Here is a 20,604-nt window from a genome sequence, read left to right as displayed (position 1 = left end):
ATTTTCTCCAATAATTAATATTACTATCATTCTTGTCTTTTTTATTTTATTTTTTTTTTTGTTACACGTGTTTTAATACTATATGAGAGCAATGGCTGGTAAGAGAAAGTAAATATTGCACTTTCTTTTAGTTCTTGATTTTAATTTGATTGCTCGCATATAGAGGATGCTTTGAATGCATTCTGATACTGTAGTAAATAGGAGTCACAGGCAATAGAATAATTTCTGCAATTAAACCCAGCACTCTTAGAGATTTCATTAGATCTAATTATAACTAATGTATTTAAATTCCCCTGAAAATAACTTAGTGGGCTAAAAACCATTCTATTGTTCTTAGTTAATTACTTTTTAGAAAAATGAGTAACTAAGGGCCCACAAAGAAGAATAGCAAATAAATACGTCAGTCACTGAGACTTTCTAAAGTCATTAGTTTAAATTTTAGCTTGACTTTTCCACTTGTGAGTTAGTTCTTTTATTATGTTTTGAAGTTATAACTATGCTAGTTCCTCGCAGAAAGTGAGTTCATGTACCAATCAAGGTTGTCTGTGTTTATCAAAGCTGTACTCATGGTATTCCTGGGAAGAGATAGGATCAGATTCTACAGAGTTTTATTCATTCTCATCTTAGCAAAGTCAATAAATTTGCTCAACTTGGAACCTGCCAAAGTTATCCTTACTATTACCAGAACAGCCATACCTATTAATATGACTTTTCTGGTAAAAATTGAGAAAACATTTTTTTCCCCATTTTTTTTTAGAGCAAGGTTAATAGGCCTATTGGTGTAACAGTTCCTTGATCATAGGGAAGATCTGTGTCATATTTGTTTAATAATACCTTCAAAAAAAAAAGAAAAAGGAAAGGAGCTGTAGTGACTTTCTCACACACTGAAAGATACCTTTCTTGAGAGTTTTGAATGTATTACCTAAAAGGTCTTTCAACCTTTCCATAGTCTAAAGGACAGATAGCTATTTTTGTGTGATCTTTCCAATGTTGAAGAACATTGCATTTAAGGATTTCTTTTTGCTTTCATTTGTCTGAGAAATGGCTAGAAACATTGTTCTTCCTAATTCTGTATACTTGTAACATAAGGGAGCCTAAGACTAAGAAAAGATTACTTACAGAACGCTGTGCAGACTTGTCAGGAGAAAATAGAAATAAAAAGAATCTATGGTTCACTGCACATTTCTCCGTTGTAAAGTCTCTTTTCACAACAGAACTCGAAACTCATACAAATCTGTTCATAATTTTCTGTGTAGCGAGACTTTCTCAGCTGCTCTAAGCAAAAGCAAGAGTCTCAACCTACAAAATACTCATCCTATGAGTACCATCTTGGTGTTTCCTTTTGTCCCAATGACCTGTGATTCTAATGACACATTTCTTGTTAAGCCTCTGGGCAGTATTCCTCAGAACAGACCTCTGTTTCTACTTTCTTTTTACAAAAATGAGGATAAAAAACCCCTTGAAAATATCCCAAGGAAATATGCAAATATGACCAAGATTTTTAAGAACTTAAAAAGACAAGGAGCTGAAGTTCCTTACTCTTCAAAGTCAGAAGGATGCTTCATGTCTTTAGGGTAGGGAACTTGGCATACAATGTTTGAAATGCTTTCCGATTGAGGGAATGATATTATTTGAAGACACGGAAAATTCAAACTGGCAAATTTGTAGTTAAACTGCCTGATAATGCAGCTAAAATTACAATGCAGTTTCTTTAGAGTGAAGAGATTGAATAGATGATGAGAACTAGGATTCTAATTCATCATGTGCATTCAAATATAAGACCTATTTTATTAGGTACAATACAGTTGTTCAGGTGAGAAAAGGAAGACAGGAATTGCATCTAAATTACTGTGGCCAGATTCTATTGAATTCTGGCTGTCTGTCTCTGAACAGGCAATAGCATTTTTCAGCTTATGAAATGGGAAAGCGTGTTAGTTACATTGGTTTAAAAAGAAATATGGGAATTGCCCTTTATCAAGACAACAGTAGAACAAAATTATTTTTTTTTCAATATCAAATGTTATTTCAGGAGCCAGATAATTTAAAAGTGGATGCAATATCCAGCAGTAGATTTTCAGACAGACATCTCTTTCTATCCTTTTTTTGCTTCATAATATTTGAAAGTAAGAAGTATAACTGTGAATTATCTAGTTTTGTAATCTTTCATTGGAGAAAAATAGAGGTTTCCTTGGCATGTTTGATAGTGTTCTCATAATTATACATATTTATACTTAATTAAACAAAAGTTTAGAACTTTGCACTTGAGTCTTGTTGGGAATTTTTATTCTCATCTGTTGTAATAATTTGAAAGTTTCCTTGATAAATGCTGAGTGATTATTTTTTGTCATCATGTGTTGGAATGCATTTATTTATATAAATTAGTGGGGGTCTTGAGCTGTTAGAGATAAGGGGCCACAAAGCCAAGTGGTGTCTTCTTTATAAGTATGCTTTAAGCTTTTCAGGTCAAAGAGTGTGCTCTTCACTCTAATTTTGAAGATTACACACCATAAGTGAAAAGAGTAGGTAGCAGGCTTTTGGGATCTCTACAATTCCCTTTCCTTCTCCACTTTATTCTGCCGATAAAGGTGAAATTATTTCCTGCTGCTAAAGCTGTCAATTTTGTCCCCATATATGTATATGTGTGTGATTTTTAGATTCCTGAAGAGAGGTTAGGAATGCCCTTTTTCAAGGTCAGTTGTGGTCTGAGCTCAGGACTATTTCTTGGAAGTTAGGACCTTGCTTTAGCATAGGAAGGAATCGCATCCATCTGGGATGAATGCTTTAGCCATAGATCTCCTAAAATAAAGTGCTTGAGCCTTGTTTTAATTTTGTATGTCACAGGATAAAGTTCTTAACTCTCAAGGAGTGTTTTAAAAAAACAGATCCAGGACAGAGCAAGGGCTCTTCCAGCAGGCTAGCAAGGTACAATGTTTAAGATGGGTGGGGTATCACTTTAATATTTTCTATCAGTTGGGAATATGCTTCTTAGCAGGAGCAAAACATCATTTTTCTTTAAAAAACAAATAAATAAAAGCATTTCAGTTTTAAGCATATGCCTATAATACAAGTGTTTTGAGACCTAACAAGCATGAGACATAGACATCCTATGTGCTCTTTAAAAGATTCTGTCACTTAATGAAGGGGTTTGTGTCCATTACACTGTACTCTTGCACATATTGGAAGCATGATAGGGCAGACTGAGCTGTGGTACCTTGTAATACTCTGAATGTGTCTTCCAATAGCACATTTTTCCAACATAGTAATACCTCCATGCCAAGGACAAGTTAAATTTATTGACCCACTATGGCTGTTCTGTAGGACAACACCGGGCAAATAGAGGGCAGATGGCCTGAAGAAATTTCAGGTGTCATTGCAGAAATTCTGGGAAGAAAAGAAAGACAAGTAAATTATCAACTGCTCTCTCAGGTGTAATAAATGCCCTCTATGCATCACAGTCCCAAGAGCAGCTGCTCCTTGGGTGGTTTGGGGTCGGTTCTGTTCTGTCTGTTTGGTTTGTTTTGGGTTTTTTTTTGTAACATGTTAGCTATTCCACTCGACCTTCTCTCATATCTTCCCACTTATAATGCTTTTCTGTCTGTAGTCTATTTTCATTGATTCGAGATCTAAAAGTAAAGCAACTGACACAGGTGCTTTTCCAACTTGTGTATCATAGGCTGGTCATGTGCTTTAGGGGTGACAGACATACTTTCTTCACATTTCCTACTTCTACTTTTATTCCTCTTTGTGTTGTTTTCAGTTGCAGAGAGACAGAGCATCATTTTCATGAAGTAATAGCACTTCTCCAGGCCTCAAATTTATCTTGTCTGTCTTGCCATGTTTCTGGAAGTCCCAAGCGTCATCAGTGTCAGTTTTTAACATCACAGACATTTTTTTTCGGTTTTATGTTGAAGAAAATGTCAGTAGGTGAAAGCCAAGTTCTTCATTGATGCTATTCCATGTGAACTGCTAAATACAATTCAGAGCATTGCTCTGTCAAGTTGCATTTTTTGTTTGACACAATTCTGTAATGTGAGTTCAGCTGTGGTTAAATGAACAGTTTAAATCTGTACTAGCATGAATGCCTGTATGAAATAAAAACTGAGTCTAGCTAATTTGTAATAAGTCTTCTTAGGGGTATATGTGATTACTGTGGAGCAGCTAACCCTTGAGGGACCTCTTTTCCACATGGTCAGCATTTTTGCGTAGCTGCAATTTCATCCTTTATGGAAAATGTGTTGATCTTAGTATACAACTGGTCTGTCAAACAAGTATTTATGAAAGATTATGAATCAAGCATTACTCAGTTTTAGACAAAATGAGTATGAATTGTAGTGTGACTGAGACCACTTTTAGAAGCAGCTTCTTATATCTATTAAACTCAAGTTACATAGACCAGAAAAATAGTTTGCAGCATCTAGTTCCATGCCCAAACTACATTCAGGTAGTCCTCACCATTCTACCTCTGCAGCCCGCAGATTGGGTTCGAAGAGACCTGCAGATGGGGAATTCTAATAGTAAATACATAAAAATGTGGTATTTTCAGCTAGATTACCTCTTCAGGATCCACTGGATTTTGGGCCTCATAGGATACAAGAAAAGGGTGATTTTAAGTTCCATGATAGTCAAGGTACAAGAAAAGGATGATTTTACATTCCAGTCATCTCTGGATTGTTTATGCCATTTAGTTCAAATGTTTTCAGATAGAATAAGGAAGCAGCACAGATTTAAAATATTTAAAATATTTAAAGGATAGTACTGTATTCCTACATTTTAAGTATGCATTTGGGTTCAAAAGACATTGCTATCCTGTAGTAAAAATTCTGTTTGTCATTGGCATAGAAATTTTTTATAGGTCCTCTTTAATACACACTACAGGGGAAAATACATGCAGTGAACCGAAAGAAATTTGGGTATTTTTTTGCTTAATATAAACAGAAGTGAATTGCCTATTAAACCATATCCCTCTGTTGTTTTAAAATGCCATGTTAGAAGTTGCACAGTAAATTTCACCTTATGGAATACAGGTAATTGCTTCCTCACTTTAGGTGACAAGAAGCTTGTCTCTAGTACTTTGCAGATGAGCACTAAATTTATGTATAATAGTATAGGTCTGAGGATACAGAGAAAGAAATATTTTTAAATGCAAATCCTGATTATCATAATGAGTACAATCAAATAAAAGCAGTAATGAAAAATAAATCTGCAGTAATCTAAGAATACATATTGAGAACTCTTGAAACATAACTTGACTATAACATGAGATCAAGTGATAATTAATCCTACTTTCACTTGTGGGTAAAATTGTCAGTATGGTTAGTACTCTTTACCCATACTAAAGTGAGTAAAATGAATCTTCATCTGTAACTTCACTGATACCACAAAGACGGCTGATGTCTGAAGAGCTGGTGTATAAAATTCAGTATATCTGATGTTTTGTGAAAGTATCTTTTGCCCAACTAATACACTGGTAGATGAAAACTTATCTGACAGCATTATTTTTTTATCTGGTATGACTGTCAATAGATGTAATAATACTTTCTATTGAATAAAAGGCACATTTCATTTAGTTAGAAAGTAAGTTGGAGGGTTTTTTTCCTTTTAGTGTTGACATACAACAAAAAGAAGATACTAGTTTCTCTGCAGAGTAACACATCTTGAAGACACATAGCCCAACTCTGTGAGGAAAAAACAGAAATGAGAAAGATCAATGAAATGACCTTATTTTAAGGTGTATATTTAGACATGAAATTAAAGAGAAAAGCTGACTGTATTACAGCACACTGCTACAACGTAGCATAAGGCTTTTTTTAGTCAGCTTGTGTGAAAAGAATCCTAATTATGGTATCCCAAAATGCAAGTTTACCCACGAACCAGAACTAGAATATTTGTGAGTTTGATTTAATCTGAGCTATTTGGTGGCACAGAGAAAATGGTAGCAGCTATTTTAGGTTCGTCTATAGCCTGGCCTAGTTGCAGTGTGATGATATTTGAGATTATGACTTATTACCATGGTACAAATGAAGAAATGGATATCTATAACAGATTGTTTCATCTTTAATTTATCAGAAGACAAAATCTCTTCTGCTAGGATTTTTAATCTTTGTACTGGGGTTGGATTAAAGAAAAAGGAAACATAAATAAAAGGAAAATCTTTTACATGCTCGTTTTCATTTTCATTTTCATTTTTCCCTCTTCTTTCAAAACTGTATCTTTGCTTTTTCAGTCTTCTTCTAAGTGCATTCTAGTGAAAATTGTGGTTGTTTAGTCATCTATGTGTTTACTTTTCTTTCAGTCTGAAATTGTAAATTGACAATAAAATTATTTTAAGCCAATTTTAAACAGGATTTATGCAGCAATTGATATTTGGAGATGGAAAAGAAAATTGAGCTGTAATCTTGGAGGAGACAGTGAAACGTGAACGGAATTATGTTTCCATAGATTGCAAGGGGAGAGCTGACTGTGGTCGTTGCAGCAAAGGTATAGTATGTTCACTCGGGACTGCTGAAAAAGAGATAGAGAACCATATCTAAGGTGCTTCCCTTGCCTCCAAATAAGATAGAAGAACAAATTCATTTTCATGATGTGTGCTATTATGAATTACCTGCAGATTAGAATAGTTACCAGTAGACAGTGAAGTATCATATTTTATGAAATGATAGCGCGGAAATCTTGTAAGCGTGGTTCCTTGGAGAAGGACTTCCCAGAGGAGATTCTGGCTCACTGAAATGGAAATAGTGGCTCATTCGGGACTGATTTCTGGAAAACTAATGTCTTTATTAATTAGTAGTGACACTATTGAAGAAGTAGAAATCTGGGAAAACATCAGTTAATTTCTATATAGACATTTTCTTTCTCAATCTGGTATAGCTTCTGATCTTCTGTTGAACAAGCCTCATTTCATTTTTTGAATTTTTTTTTTAATTTTATTTTTTGGCTTTGATTATTTTCTAAATTATTTTCTAACATTGTTTTGTCCCCACCTTTGACTAGCCTTGATCCAGCATGCTGTTGCGTGACAGGTAATGATAGAATTGTTACTCTTTTGTTAAATTACTAAGCCTTTTTTTTTTTAAATTTGCATTTACATTTTCATTGTTTTACAGTAGCAGGTAATTTATATTTCCAGTATTCTTTTCCTAATCTTCCATTACAAGTTTTCTACGAAAATTTATGTTACTAATTAAAACCCAAAAAAAGTAAGAAAATGCATGTCTCTCAAAGCTAATGAATATGTTTATGTTCCCACTCTGAATTTCATACATTAGAGTGGTCATTTTATTAAAATCATGCTTATAATTTCAGTGTCACTTGGTATATAAATTGCCTTGAACTGGTTCAAATTATGCACTGCATTTTAGAAGTTTCCTAATCCTCCAATACTTTAATTAAGATTCATGTTAAAACATAGTGATTTACACTTCTACAGAAATAGAAACTAACGAATTTTTAAGAATACTGTCATTAGGATGAATGCCAAGACAGGATATGCTGAAATGAGAAGGCAGGCAGGTTGCATGAATCCACTTTGCTGCTCTTCAGATGGACACAATGAAGGAGTAGCTAAAACAGCCATAACACAACAGATTTTCCTAGAAAGCAACTGCAATACTTCAAAATGTATATCAGCAAGCATTTTGTACTAGTTCTAGGGAAGGCAGAATTTGAGAGAGAGATGACTAGATTAGGGCAAGATAAAAGGCTGAAGCAGTGTTGAACCTATACTTTCCTTTGATTTTCAATGTATAAATGAAACTTTCAGAGCCTCAAAAAGAAAAAAAAAAAAGTCAAAAACAAAACCAAAAAACGTTTGCAGTTTCCCTGAGGATGAAATTGGGACAGGGACGGCATTTATTTCAAGGAACAAGTGATTATAAAAGTGGAAGCTTTATCTTTAAATGGAAGCATTTTAACTGAATTGATTTCAAGTTACTCTAAATTTAGAGGCATTGAAATTCTTAGTATGACCAAACTTCACTTGCTCATGTTAATGTGTGTTAGTAAAGGTGCAACTACGGTTTCTTAAACCTCTTTGGAAAAAGTCTCCTTGGCTAAAGTAACAGGCTGCTGCAGCTTTTGGTGGGATATAAATGTCCTTTTCAGGTGAAGTTTGGGGAGAGTTTTCTGTCCCAGCAATAGATGCTATGTAAATCAAAGTTCTTTTCTTAAAGTCTAAGAGTCTTATATAAGTAGTGGGGAGAGCAACAAGGAACTACAGTAATAAAGCTATTCAGAATGTCACCATATATCTCTACCCTGCAGACTAAACACTACTAAATTCTGCTCCGTTAATGTTCTTTCACCCATCTCTTCTCCCAACACATTTTTAACGAAAATTCCGTCTTATCTTCTGTTGTTTTAACAGCCTCATTAACAGTCATGATTTCACCCATGAGTTATGTTGTCCTTTCTACCATGTAGCAACAGACTGCTACCTTTCTCTTCACAGTAAATAATTAATTTTTAATCAATCCACAAATTTCCCTACCCACTACCCTTTTCTGCTGTGTCTCATTTAATTGTGCTGTAAAAACATTCAAGGTGAAATACGGTTCAATTTCATCTAGTCATCAATCTGTATACTTCTCCGTACTATTCAGGTTGTCTTCCACCTTCACATTCCAGTAAAACCACTTGGATGCTTCAAATTCAGTTTGTGAGGGTTTTGTTTTGCTTGACTATTTTTTTAAATTATTTTTCTGACATACAGAATCCTCTTTTGGTTCATTCCAATACTAGTTCTTGGTTTAAAAGTTATTTATTTTTTCCAAAACACGTGAAATAATGATAATAAGTAATTGAATACTTATGTGTCCCAGTAAATTGTGTCTTTTTTGGTTGTTGTCAGCTTGCAAGTTCTTCAGAATATACAGATTTTGTTTGTCACTGCTATAGGTGTACTTTCAGACAGTTTTAGTCAAGATAATAATGGACATCAATTTTCGACCGCTAAGACTGGACTAGAAATATTTTGTTCTTGTAAAGAGCAGTAATAGATGGTTGGGAACATGTGTAAGACACCAAGGTCCAGGGAAGTGAAAGATGTTTTCTGCTTTGAAAATCTAGTAATTGCCTTAATGGGTAGATAGATATATAGAGGGAAAGCTACTGGATACATTGCCATCCATTACAAGTGCTTTTTCAATTCTAGTCACAAGTTTGTGAGTGGTAAAATATGGTGCTTCTTCACCCTATTGCAATTCCTACTGGTTTTGTGGAACAAGGAATTAAACGCTTGTCATACTATTAAACCCCTTTAGGTGACTGAAAATAGCAGAATTTTATGAAGTATATTCCTGCTTACAAAAAGGAAAAGGTACAAAGTGGCTAAGACGTAGAAAATATGAATTAAAATGCCTTCCTTTTAAACAATGCACTGAGTGCAATAAAGTCTTGGAATTTGTAAATATGAAATATGAAAGGGAGAAACTGAAATTAGACTAATAAATTTGCGATAGAATTCAAGTCTCACAAGCAATGTATTTTGCTTCATTTAAATGATGGAGGTGTGTGTTGGGGAGACATACCTTGAGCATCAGTCAGTGTGTTATTCAGGTCTGTACAAACTGGAAACATTATTTAATATATACTTTACGGTTTTAGTCATTCATTGTGAAAATGGAATAAACTGAATTTCATAGTTAGGACCAATACTATTCACACAGATGACAAATACCAAACAGATAATGAGAGAGCCTGCTGATCTTGGGTTCAGGGTGTACAGGAAGGTTTTGATGGCTGTTTTGTCCCCCTCTCCATGTTGGCATAATAGTAATATGGTGACATAAGTCCACATTCTCTCACAGAATGAGACTTTATAAGAAAATTAAATAATCTTTTCACTTATTTGATTTAATAGTCATATTTACTGTTTCTCACCTCCAATAAAAAGTTTCACTGAATGCAGTTTTCTTTTTTGAATCTTTTTGTAGGCAGACTGCAAGTCTATTGGTGAAGGGAAATACTGTAAATTTTGTCTCTATTCCTAAAGCTACATCGAAGACTACCTTATAGAAATCTATGAAAATACTATAAAAATCCAAAATAATCTTTAATCACTTTATCAGTTTGATATTTACAGACTACCATATACATTATTTATCTGTATGTAGATGCCATTCACTGAAAATCAACATAAAAGGATTCCACGGTTTGTATAATTTTAAGCTTTCATACATTTATCCAATTCTCTTATTCCAGTTTGTGTTGGAAACAGTCATGGGTTCACTATAATAGTAGTATCTTTCATCTGGATGATTCTATAAATAACGCTGCAAATCTTAGCTAGCAGATTCTAAGTAGATTTTCTAGCTTTTTCTTAAGGGGGTAAATATTTTTCTGAATGGAAAAACTGAAAGATTGAAGTGAAGGTATGTTTAAGATTATTCAGCTAACCTCTTGAGCTTTGTCTGGACTGCAAGTACATCTGGAAAACATACAAGTAGTTTTGCATATTTGCATACATTTTAATTAGATAAAATTATTCAGGTGCAAATATATTTTATGTCCTCAAGCTCATTTATTTAACCTCACCTTATTACCTTTTTGCTCATTAGTACTAGTCTGGCAGCTTCTGATAGCCTTTTCATTTAAACAGTCACTGATTTTAAAGCTCCAATAAAACTAATGTTATGTGATGATATCTACTGTTACTGTTACTGAATTTAAAATGTTCACCTAACCACTGGCAAGGATTTTTTTAGAGTTTTTTTAAATCTGATATCTCTGAAATATGGCGCTTTTTTTTCTTTTTTTTTTTTTTTTTAAGTTAGTAACCTGGACTCTCAAAAAAAAAAGTTGTCAAACTTTTTTTATTTTTTCAGGAATCAGAATTCAGAAATCTTTTTATGCAAAATATTTATTTTATTTAGCTATCACTTTGTAACTAGATTGTTGTAAAAAGGGTTTTGAAAATTGTGAGCTAATTTCTTGACCAGTAGTCTGTCAGAACAAGTTTATTTATATCATAAAACTTATTTGTAAAAATCAGGAATATATTTGGAGTTTCTTTTCTTTTTTCTTTTTGTCTCTTATGCAGTACTTTTTTTTCAAGTTTGTTGTGATACTCTCAGAATTCTGAAAATTTTGTGTTTGGATTTCTATATATAGAAAATTATTTTTTATAAATTTAATGTTAATGATAAAAGAAAAAATTCAAAATATATGGAAAAGTTAAGTGCAAGGGAGAAATAATACCAAGGATTAGATGTTCCAGCTTGGAGCTTTTTTGTTGTTTATTTTTTGTTTATTGTTTGTTTTTTGTTTTTAGTAAATAGAAAAAAACTTAGATATGTGGAAATAAAAAGAAAACTTCAGAATTTGCAATGAAAATGTCATCCACTTCATTTGAATACAGTGTCAAGGCTTCTCAAAAAGTCTTATGATTGTGATTTTCCAATGATAAGAAGGAAAAATATGTACCCAAAGTCTGTAAAAGATGTAGAAGTTATGTGTTTGTTATGTCATCCGTCTGCCTTATCTGTCTGAAGATGTCCAAAAATTGGCACAGAAACAGGAAAAACTTCATTCACAAGATTAATGTTTTTCTCATTAATCTGTACTTTTTTTTCCTTGTTAACTTTTGGAACAGAATTTGAACTAAGTTTTAGGCGGATATTTTTCTTATTATTGTTCATATTTTTACTAATTTTTTAAGAGCAAAGCATAGGAAGGCAAAACCCAGCTATTCCAAAAAATATGTGCAAAAAGTGTATGAAATTAATATCTGTGAATGATTTCTGTTTGGCTGACATGAATATACAACATGATACTGTCATCTGCTAAATCTTTCACTTGTTTGATAATGGAACAAAAATGCAATATTTTAAAAAAATACTTAGAATAAGAGACTTAATTTTCCCAATCAGTTAGGTCAGTAAATCTATCACAGTGTAATATAGAAATTGTCATTAGAAGCCTTATGTGTCAATGCCCTGTTTAAATATGTGGAATGATTCATTCAAAAATTAGTAATGAGACTAACTTCTCAAATATATCATTGCCTAATTTTCTGTAGCTTAGGCCTGTTTAATTAATTTGATGTACTTATGTAATTTCAAGTGTTTGGTACTACTGCCATTTGTCCTAAGTCACATCAAGAATTTTAACATCCTTAGAAAATTTGTAACCTACTCAGTAGTAGGCTGCTCTTTTTCCTTTTTTTTTTTTTAAAACAATTATATGGATGTATTTTACAGTAGATAGTCAAAATCAATTATTTTACAAAATAATTGCAGGAATATTGTGATTGTAACTATGTTAAGCAATGCAAACTAGAATAACAATATAGAACACCACATTTGTAGTCAAAATATCATATTGTGTTTTCAGAACTTAATGTCAAAATAACAGTAAAAATCCTGCTGCTTGAAATTAAGGCTTCAGATTTGTTTACCTCCTGAAGAGTGACTTTCATCATAGGAAAGAATGGATGATACATCTTTAAAAATTACAAGTTGGAACAATTCTATTGTGCTTAACACAGGAACAACCATTCACAACCTTGCAACTAAGAGCAACTGCTCTCCCTTCATGCTGCTGCCAAAAATTTGCATGCAGTGCAATTATATTTGGTCAATACAGTCTTCTGTATTATATTGATAAATTTATATTTGAATATTACAAATTTATATTATATTTATATATCTGTATTTATATTGAAAAAACAGTAGAAGAGTTTATTTTTACTGTAAGATAGGGGAAAGACAGATATGTGCTAGTGACTAGGATTAGGAGATGAATCCTTCAGAACTTGTGCTCTTCTGAGATTCTTTTTTGTTGGATATTTCACTTTAGAGGTGCTCAGCCCAGGATGCCAGACTGTGTATCTTTGGCTGGTTTGTCACAGAATCAATATTTTTTTTTCTGGTTTTGCAGAAATTACTTTTTGGTACAATGACAGTTGTCTTTGATTTGCTTATTGTTGCAAGAGAGTTTAGCATGGTCCCTGAAGTTCTGAGTGCTTATAACAATGCACAGCATCAGGATTTTAAAAAGAATGATAATAAACTTACCTATGACTTTAGGTATGCTTTTGCTTATAATTAATATCACCCTCAAACTGCAAGCCTAGGTTGTCTGTCAGTATTGTAGAATTAGTAGGCAGATAGTGGCTAAGAAACTGCTCAGAGTGGAAGCATTGATTTCTCTTTTAGTCTTACTAACTGTCAGTTAGTAATAGTGTTTGTTTTCTTATGTAAAACAATTGCAGACAATATATATTTCACTTAAAACCAACCTTTGAACTTTACCATCTCTGTAGATATCTGTGGAAATCTTGAACACGTGAAAAGCACGAAGCAAATAGAATAACTGCCTGTTTTGAAGAAAGTTCTTCAGGACGGTATTTTACCATGGATTACCATATGGAATTTGGGAATTTTCCATTTTTTCCTACTTAGTATGCGTTTCTAGGAACCTGCATATTCTTCCTACTGCAAAAATTTAGTAAAGGAAATACAGGTCTAATCTTTATTTTGTGCACTGAAACTAACTCAGTTTCTACACTGTGGCATACCTCTTTTGTTGCTATGCAACCCCCACTGAACCAATTTCCACAGTGTCTTCTTGAATCTTACCTTTTTTTTTTTTAAGTTTCAAATTGTTAATATCAATTTATTTTTAGGAAAATTCTCATTTCTTGTGATTTTGCTAGTTATTTTCTAAATTTGAGAATGACAGTATGGTCAACAGTTTGAAATTACTAGGATCCAGTACTTTTTTTTCCCCACTTCTAAACCACTCACAGTAACAAATTACTCTTGTATTTATTTGTGACAGCTGCTGTGTGAATAGCTGGTTTTTGATATGAGTGATAACAGCTGAAAACTGTACCCACAAAAATTAGTCTCAGAACTTATCTCTTTTTATGCCAATATATTGTAAATGAGAAACAATTATAAAATTTCAGCCTCAAATAGTAACACTTCTGAAGGCCTGGGTATCATTTTCCATAGTTAGTACTGAAATACCCAACTTACTAGAATAGTAAGGGAGGGGAGTACACTTAGAAATAGTTTTTCTTTTTAACTTATGGAACACATAATAAGTGAACAGGGAAAAATGATCTGTCTCGTCCTGTCTTAGAATTTTGTGAATTTTTTATTTACTCTAAAAAATTTAAATTCTTTCTGATTGCCAATGAATTTAAAGACTGACTTTGATTTAGCCCATGTCTCTAATTCTGGACAAAATTGAATGTAAAATAACATTTATAATCTTTTCACACACTGTCTTTTCTAAGCAATTATTGAACCTTTCTTTAACTACAGAATTTTAAAAAGTATGCTCTCAATTAAAATGAAACTTATTCTGTATTTTTGGATAACACTTTCTTTAACTGTCATTGCAGTTGATTTCTTTACCTGTTGTCGCACAGGTTGAGGTTACCTTTTTTGTTGCTTGTTTTAGATTTATGTAGGGCTTTTGAAAAAGGTATGAATTGTAATTGAATAAGAAAGGACTTTTTTTAACTATCAATGAAACAAAATACCTGTTAAGTTTTCCAAATTATATAAATGGTACTTCGGGTACATTTTTTTTGATTAATTTGTAAGTGAAGTATTTCTGTGCTCTTATTAAATTCTATATAATTTGCCTAGGTTTCTTATTTTCTGGATTTCAGAATGGTAGAGCTTGACAGAGGTTGCCACTTCAATTTCAAAAGTAGGAGAGCAATTAATTTTCACATTGGAATTTAGATTTTTAAAAGGTAAGCACCCTCACAATAGAACTGTTAAGAATTTTGAAGTATACTTCAGGAAAGAGCTTATGTTACCCGAACAAAACAGAAAACTAATTAATATAGCTTGTAGTGTTACTGAGATGGTGCTTGATTTCAGCCAAGTAGTGTGCAATGAAAAATTAAACTGTCCTTTTTTAGCTTTAACATAAGTTGCTACCAATCAGATCTGTCTGCAGAAAGCTTTGAAAATAGCATTTATGACCCTTAGGCGGGAATTATGTTTTTTGGTTGTTGGGCTTTTCTCATTTTTGTTTCTCTAGAATGCATACTGTCAAGTGTCCTTCGATGTCTTTCTACACGCATACATAACAAACAAAAATTCAACAAGTAGGCAAAATAGTTGTGCTTTGTTGTTTGTGATGATGGAAAGGATTTGAGGCAAGGCAATGGTTCATCTATGATCTGCAATTCTGCCTCAGCGAGGGAGAATGTGTATAGAAATGATTGATTCTCTGTCTTCTGGACTCCTGCATAAACACTCACAAGTAATTTTTGCTGTAATATTGTGACAAAAACCTATAAAAGTATTTCCTGAAGAAATGTCATCTTTGGCTACACAAACTTACTTTGGAGTTGCATTTATTTATTATGTATGTATAGCGTTTTTGCCTCTATGTGAATTCCGAATACATGTTATCAACTGTACACAGTGGTTGTACAAAACCAGCTGGAAGGACTGAAGGACTAGCATTTTGCAAGAGGCTTGTACTAATGCTTTTGATGTATGGACCTTTACCAGCCAGCTCAGAGACATGGAGAGAGGCTTAAGTTGCTATGTATGAATTGTAGACTTGATTTTTGCTATAGGATTTTTTTTTTGTAGCAGTTATGATCCCTGTTTTTGATGTGGTATGACTGGGAGGCAGAATATACCCCTGCCAGTGCCCATGGCAGGATCTAGTGTGTGAAAATGGTATCTCTGATTGTAACTTGCATTTTTCAGTGTAGTTTACTTCTCTAGATTGTCAACAAGAGAAGACAAACTATATTTTAGTTTCTGGTTTAGTATGTCAGTATTGGATCTCTGTACACGGTAAATGAGTGGATGTATCTTTAGGCAGTATAAACTCTATTCACTTGCCCAGTTCAGACATGTTACTATTACACAGATAGAAATGTTTTACATTTCTAATGGACATATTCATTGCACTGCTGGAGTTCTAGCACATACTGAGAATGATGCCAGCTGAAAGTTGATAGAAGCTGAGTTCCTGTGTAAACCATGGGGGTGAAGGAAGAAGTGTATGTAAATAGAGATCCTTAGAAACATAATCTGTGCACAAGACTTCTTAGAATCTCTTGGATATTTGAAGTACTGTTGGATGTTTCTGTGATTGATTATTTTTCTGCCAGTACAATATACTGGTCTGGGTCTTTCACCTAATAACACCTAGTCTGGTCTGTGACTTATGGTTTCTTTTTATGAGGATGGTTCCTTTTTTTCAGGACGATTTAGAAAACATGTCCTGTCTGATGATGACTTCCTCAATGCATTCAGAAAAAACAAACATACAAACAAACCCTGCAAAAAAAACCACTGAAAAAATAATGAGAAATGCTGAGGTTTGTGTGCAGTCAGGATATGAGTTTTGATTCATTTTGTCACTCCAAGGCATATCAGAACTGAGTAGTAGTCTTGAAAAATATGCTGCTTTGGAAAGCTTTAGAAGAGAATTATTTGTTATGTATTGCTATTAACAATAGCACAGTTTAATAAAAGAAATATTTGATTCCTTATTGATAGAGTAAATGGCATATATTTTTTCATATTGAAGTGTGTTTTCAGGGAATTTTGTGGGGGTGTGTGGGTTTTTTCCTTTGGTTGGTTGGAGTTTTTTCTTTTTTTTTTTGAACTACCTGGTTTGTCATAGGATTCAAAAGCTTTTTTATTAGAAGTGTTGCCATGTACTTATTGCAGAGTTAATTTGAAGCTTTTTGCTGTACTGGACCCTGAATATGTACTCGAATCTTCTCGTAGGAGGTTCTTAAATGCTCAAGGACAAGGGCTATTAAGTGCGAGATTTTAGCCAGCCTTTAATGAAACCTGAGAGCAGCTGGAAGTGAGCATTTAAAAAAATCTTAACACTCTGTGTTAGAGGTTCTTGTAGAAGTCTGGGAGAAGCTACAATTCTGAGCAGTTTCTTAAACAGCTGTTTGTGTTTAAAACAAAGATGTGAGGCAGCAGAAAGTGTTGCCAGCTTCCATCTTTCATCATAACTTTGTTTCCGGGCTGGAAGCTCTATAAAGTGTTACTGGGGCTGCAGTGGAAGAGCTTCAAATCAATAGGGATTTGATGAAGAAACGTAACACAGTTTTGAAAACAATCTGTACTACCATGAATTTCCAAAAGTATTGAATTTCAAATTAATGGTTTTGAGGCTCAAGTTGAGTTAAAGTTAAATCTGTGAGGTTGAACATAACTATGATATGTGAAATTAGTTAGAGCATGAGTTATACAGAATTTCTTGGAAGAGCCAAGTGGAAAAACTAAGGATTCGTGGAAAATGTGCAGGTTTCTGAGAATAAATTCAGTAGGATTCACAGATGCACATAGAAAAAGCAAACAAATAAACAAACAGAAAAAGCAGGCCATTTCTTTTATATTTTTTATATTTGAATGAAGACAATACAGGGAATGTTGATGTATCTGAACTGATAATTATTATTTTTTTTGTAATTCTAATATACCTTGTGAATGTCTTCCACCAGATTTTTCTGCTGAATTACTAACCATACTGTGAATCTCATATCATTCTTATACAAAACAGGAGTTACCAATAAATAATTTCTGACATGATTGCTACCATACAATCAGCTTTATTTTTGACAGCATGTGTGCTTAAGTTTGAAGAATATTCCTAGTTTATACCCCACATACCAATTTTAAAATTACTTAGGTTGCTGATACTTATTACTGATTAGTTCTGCTTCTATGATTTACCATCAAAGGCTCATTCTCATGATTTACTATTTACTTCTAATTGTGAACTTTCACTCTGATATAACTCGAGTGAAGAAAAAATTAATCCAGGATTTGACTTCTAATTTTCTGTATGGGATTTAATGTTCAGCTCACTGCAAGTGTGACTTGAGGTAATATCTGGATCTGAATTCCGTAATTAAAAAACCTAACATTTGGGGTGCTAGATAAGGACAAAGTGAAGTCATTTGTGGTCAAAAGAATGGCAGAGTCTTCATTAAGGTGTTGTAGTTTTATTTTTTTATGATATAAGTTTCAGAGGTAGCCTATTTTATTAATTTTTTAAATTTTAAAGCTTTTTTGTTAGTGAGGAAGAATATGCAAACAATAATATTCGTGGGTATGATTAATGAAGGTTGTTGAATGTTGTGCATGGAAGCAAATCTCTAGTAATCATATTCTTACTTATGCTTCATACTTGCCTCAGTAACTAAGGACTGATATTAAATAATCAATTTTAATACAATTTTGTGAATTTTAAGCTTTCCTTTCAGTTCTGTCAGTTGTGACACCTATTTCCGACCTTGTATTTATATACAGTTTTCTTCAAAGTTTTAATCTTAGAGGAGGCTTCAGATGAAGTAGTTTTGTGTAATTTGGTGTTTTGTTAGTCTAGTCCAAAATATAGTGTCTGACACTTTTATTTCCTAACATGCAATATAGTTTATAACATGGTTTTTCTTTGTTCCATATCTGTACTTTATGAGAACTTCCATTTAAGAAAGGAATAGCCTAATTACAGGCTGAATAAAACAGATAAAATTCTGTTTCTGAATACCACGTCAGTGTTCTTGATGGAAGTCTATGTATAATAAAAATAAAAAGCAGATGAATGTGAGTTTTACGGTACTTTGAATATAGACTTTCATCGTCAAAATGTTGGAAAGAAAGAGAATAATTCTTACACAGAAATGGGATACTTCATATCCTTTCTGCATTACCCGTAGAAAATCGTAAGTGATAAGTTAGAGAAATTATAAATATTATTTGATAATTTGTTTCTGTGATTCTCAGTTTATTTCTGGGGTTGCTAGAACAGCCTGTCTGTAAATGTCTGACAGGAGTTTTGTTTATCAGAGTGTAAATTCAGCCTACTGTTTGCTCATTCTTTAGCAAATGGACATGAAAAGCAGAAGGGAAATTTGTGCTCGGTATAGGTGCTGTAAGTATGATTAGTACTAGTTGTGAAATCAGTGGATCAACTGCTGGAATATACTGGCTTTTCTTTTAATTACAATGTCATATGTGACACATCTGCCCTCCAGTTAGGTGCTGTAATGCAAATAGTTTTCCCACTGACCTTGGAAATCAAAGCCGAGGTTTACCTGCTATGTCCCCTTTAGTGAGAGGGAGAGGAAGGCACCTTGGGCCGGACCCAAGGCATGGATAATGGATAATCTGGGGCTGTTCACTGCTAGGCACTGAGTATGATGTAGGATAGTAATACAAGCTACATTTCTGAGTTTTTGTGGGAGTGCAGCATTTCCTTTGGACCTGCTGCTGAATATGTAGCTGTGGGAGAGCCAAAATGTATGTAAGTTTAATTAAGTTTATAAATGATGAATTAAATCTCATCAGAATAAAATATCAGCTGCTTGTTGTAACAAATTATGTGTTTATATTATATTACACTTTAATGATTTCATGATTACTCTGACAGCTGCTTTGCCACAATTTTGTCTCATTAATGTCAGTGTAATCTGCTCATCTCTTGTGCTAATTTGCTCTTTTATTTATGCAAACTTTAGGCTTTTTTGACCCCGTCCTTTCAGAATTGTCAGTCTTTCATGTCTGAATTATCAGAATTATCCAGAATCTATATTAATGTTCTGAAGTTTCTCACACAGTTTCCTTAATAGTATCAATGCCCATTAAAACTTTTAGATTTCACTCTACAGGAAAGTGTCAAACACCTTTGCAATAATTTCTGAGATTAAAATCCTTTTACCATTTTAATAGATATGTCATGCTGCTATTTCTTAAATACTTTGTCTCTTCTGTATCATAATTAATGATTTTATGCTTTCAATCTCATTTCAGACAAGATGCTTATGATTTTTTTCAGTTATGTTCATGAAGACTTTAGCTTACGTAATAGAGGTTTTTAAATTAAATGTATGCTTATTTCTTTGTATATTAACACATATGTATATATATAAATATTAATTTCCTGGGCTAGAAAAACTTTCTGTTCACTTTGCTTAGGCAAGAATTATAAGATCTGATTGCTTGCACCTAGAAAGCAGATTGCAGTTTATATTTCTCTGATCAATTCCACTTTTCCTCCACCTTTACCTAAGGGAGGAAATTATAAAATAGTTACACAACTTTAAAATTATATTCTGAATTGAGTTCTAGGTCATGACATCATGTACACAAGGAAAGAATCATGAAACGTCTATAGAAAAGATTATAGAAAATGTAGTACATATAACAACTTTCAGTCTGACTCCTATGAATCATATTTCATTTTATGATTCTCATTCTTTTCTTTGATCAACAGTATATATATAGCTTACAATGAAGGGTATCTGGTTTTGATTTAGTTTTCTATTTAGTTTTCTTATGTTCAGGCATTATTCTTTAGCTCTACAAAGATGAGACAAGGAGACTCCATAACAGCAGACTAACAAATTACAGCTCATCCCTGCTTTTTTTCAGTTGCAGTAATATAATTCTGTTGTCATTGCTCAAAATCTAGGAACCAAGTATTTGTCATCTTATCAGGAAAACCTCAGCATTTTAGCTTCTATTCAGGTGTCTAATGAAAATCTTGCAGAAGTTAATAGATAAGACTCTGTTTTTAAGAGTTTCATTTGCTGATGCACTTTAGGATGCTTTTACTAGTAAAATGCCTCGTCTAGAATTGATTTTTTTTTCCTTT

At 33.2% G+C, this 20,604-nt stretch overlaps 1 protein-coding gene across 1 annotated transcript in view; it reads left to right on the top strand.

Moving 5' to 3' along the window:
* Positions 1-20,604, top strand: part of SGCZ (sarcoglycan zeta) — a 427,442-nt gene that overhangs the window by 186,052 nt on the left and 220,786 nt on the right. The window lies entirely within an intron of this gene.

Source organism: Chiroxiphia lanceolata, chromosome 4 (assembly GCF_009829145.1).
Source record: "Chiroxiphia lanceolata isolate bChiLan1 chromosome 4, bChiLan1.pri, whole genome shotgun sequence".
Taxonomy (NCBI): domain Eukaryota; kingdom Metazoa; phylum Chordata; class Aves; order Passeriformes; family Pipridae; genus Chiroxiphia; species Chiroxiphia lanceolata.
This window is presented reverse-complemented; position numbering and strand designations above follow the sequence as displayed.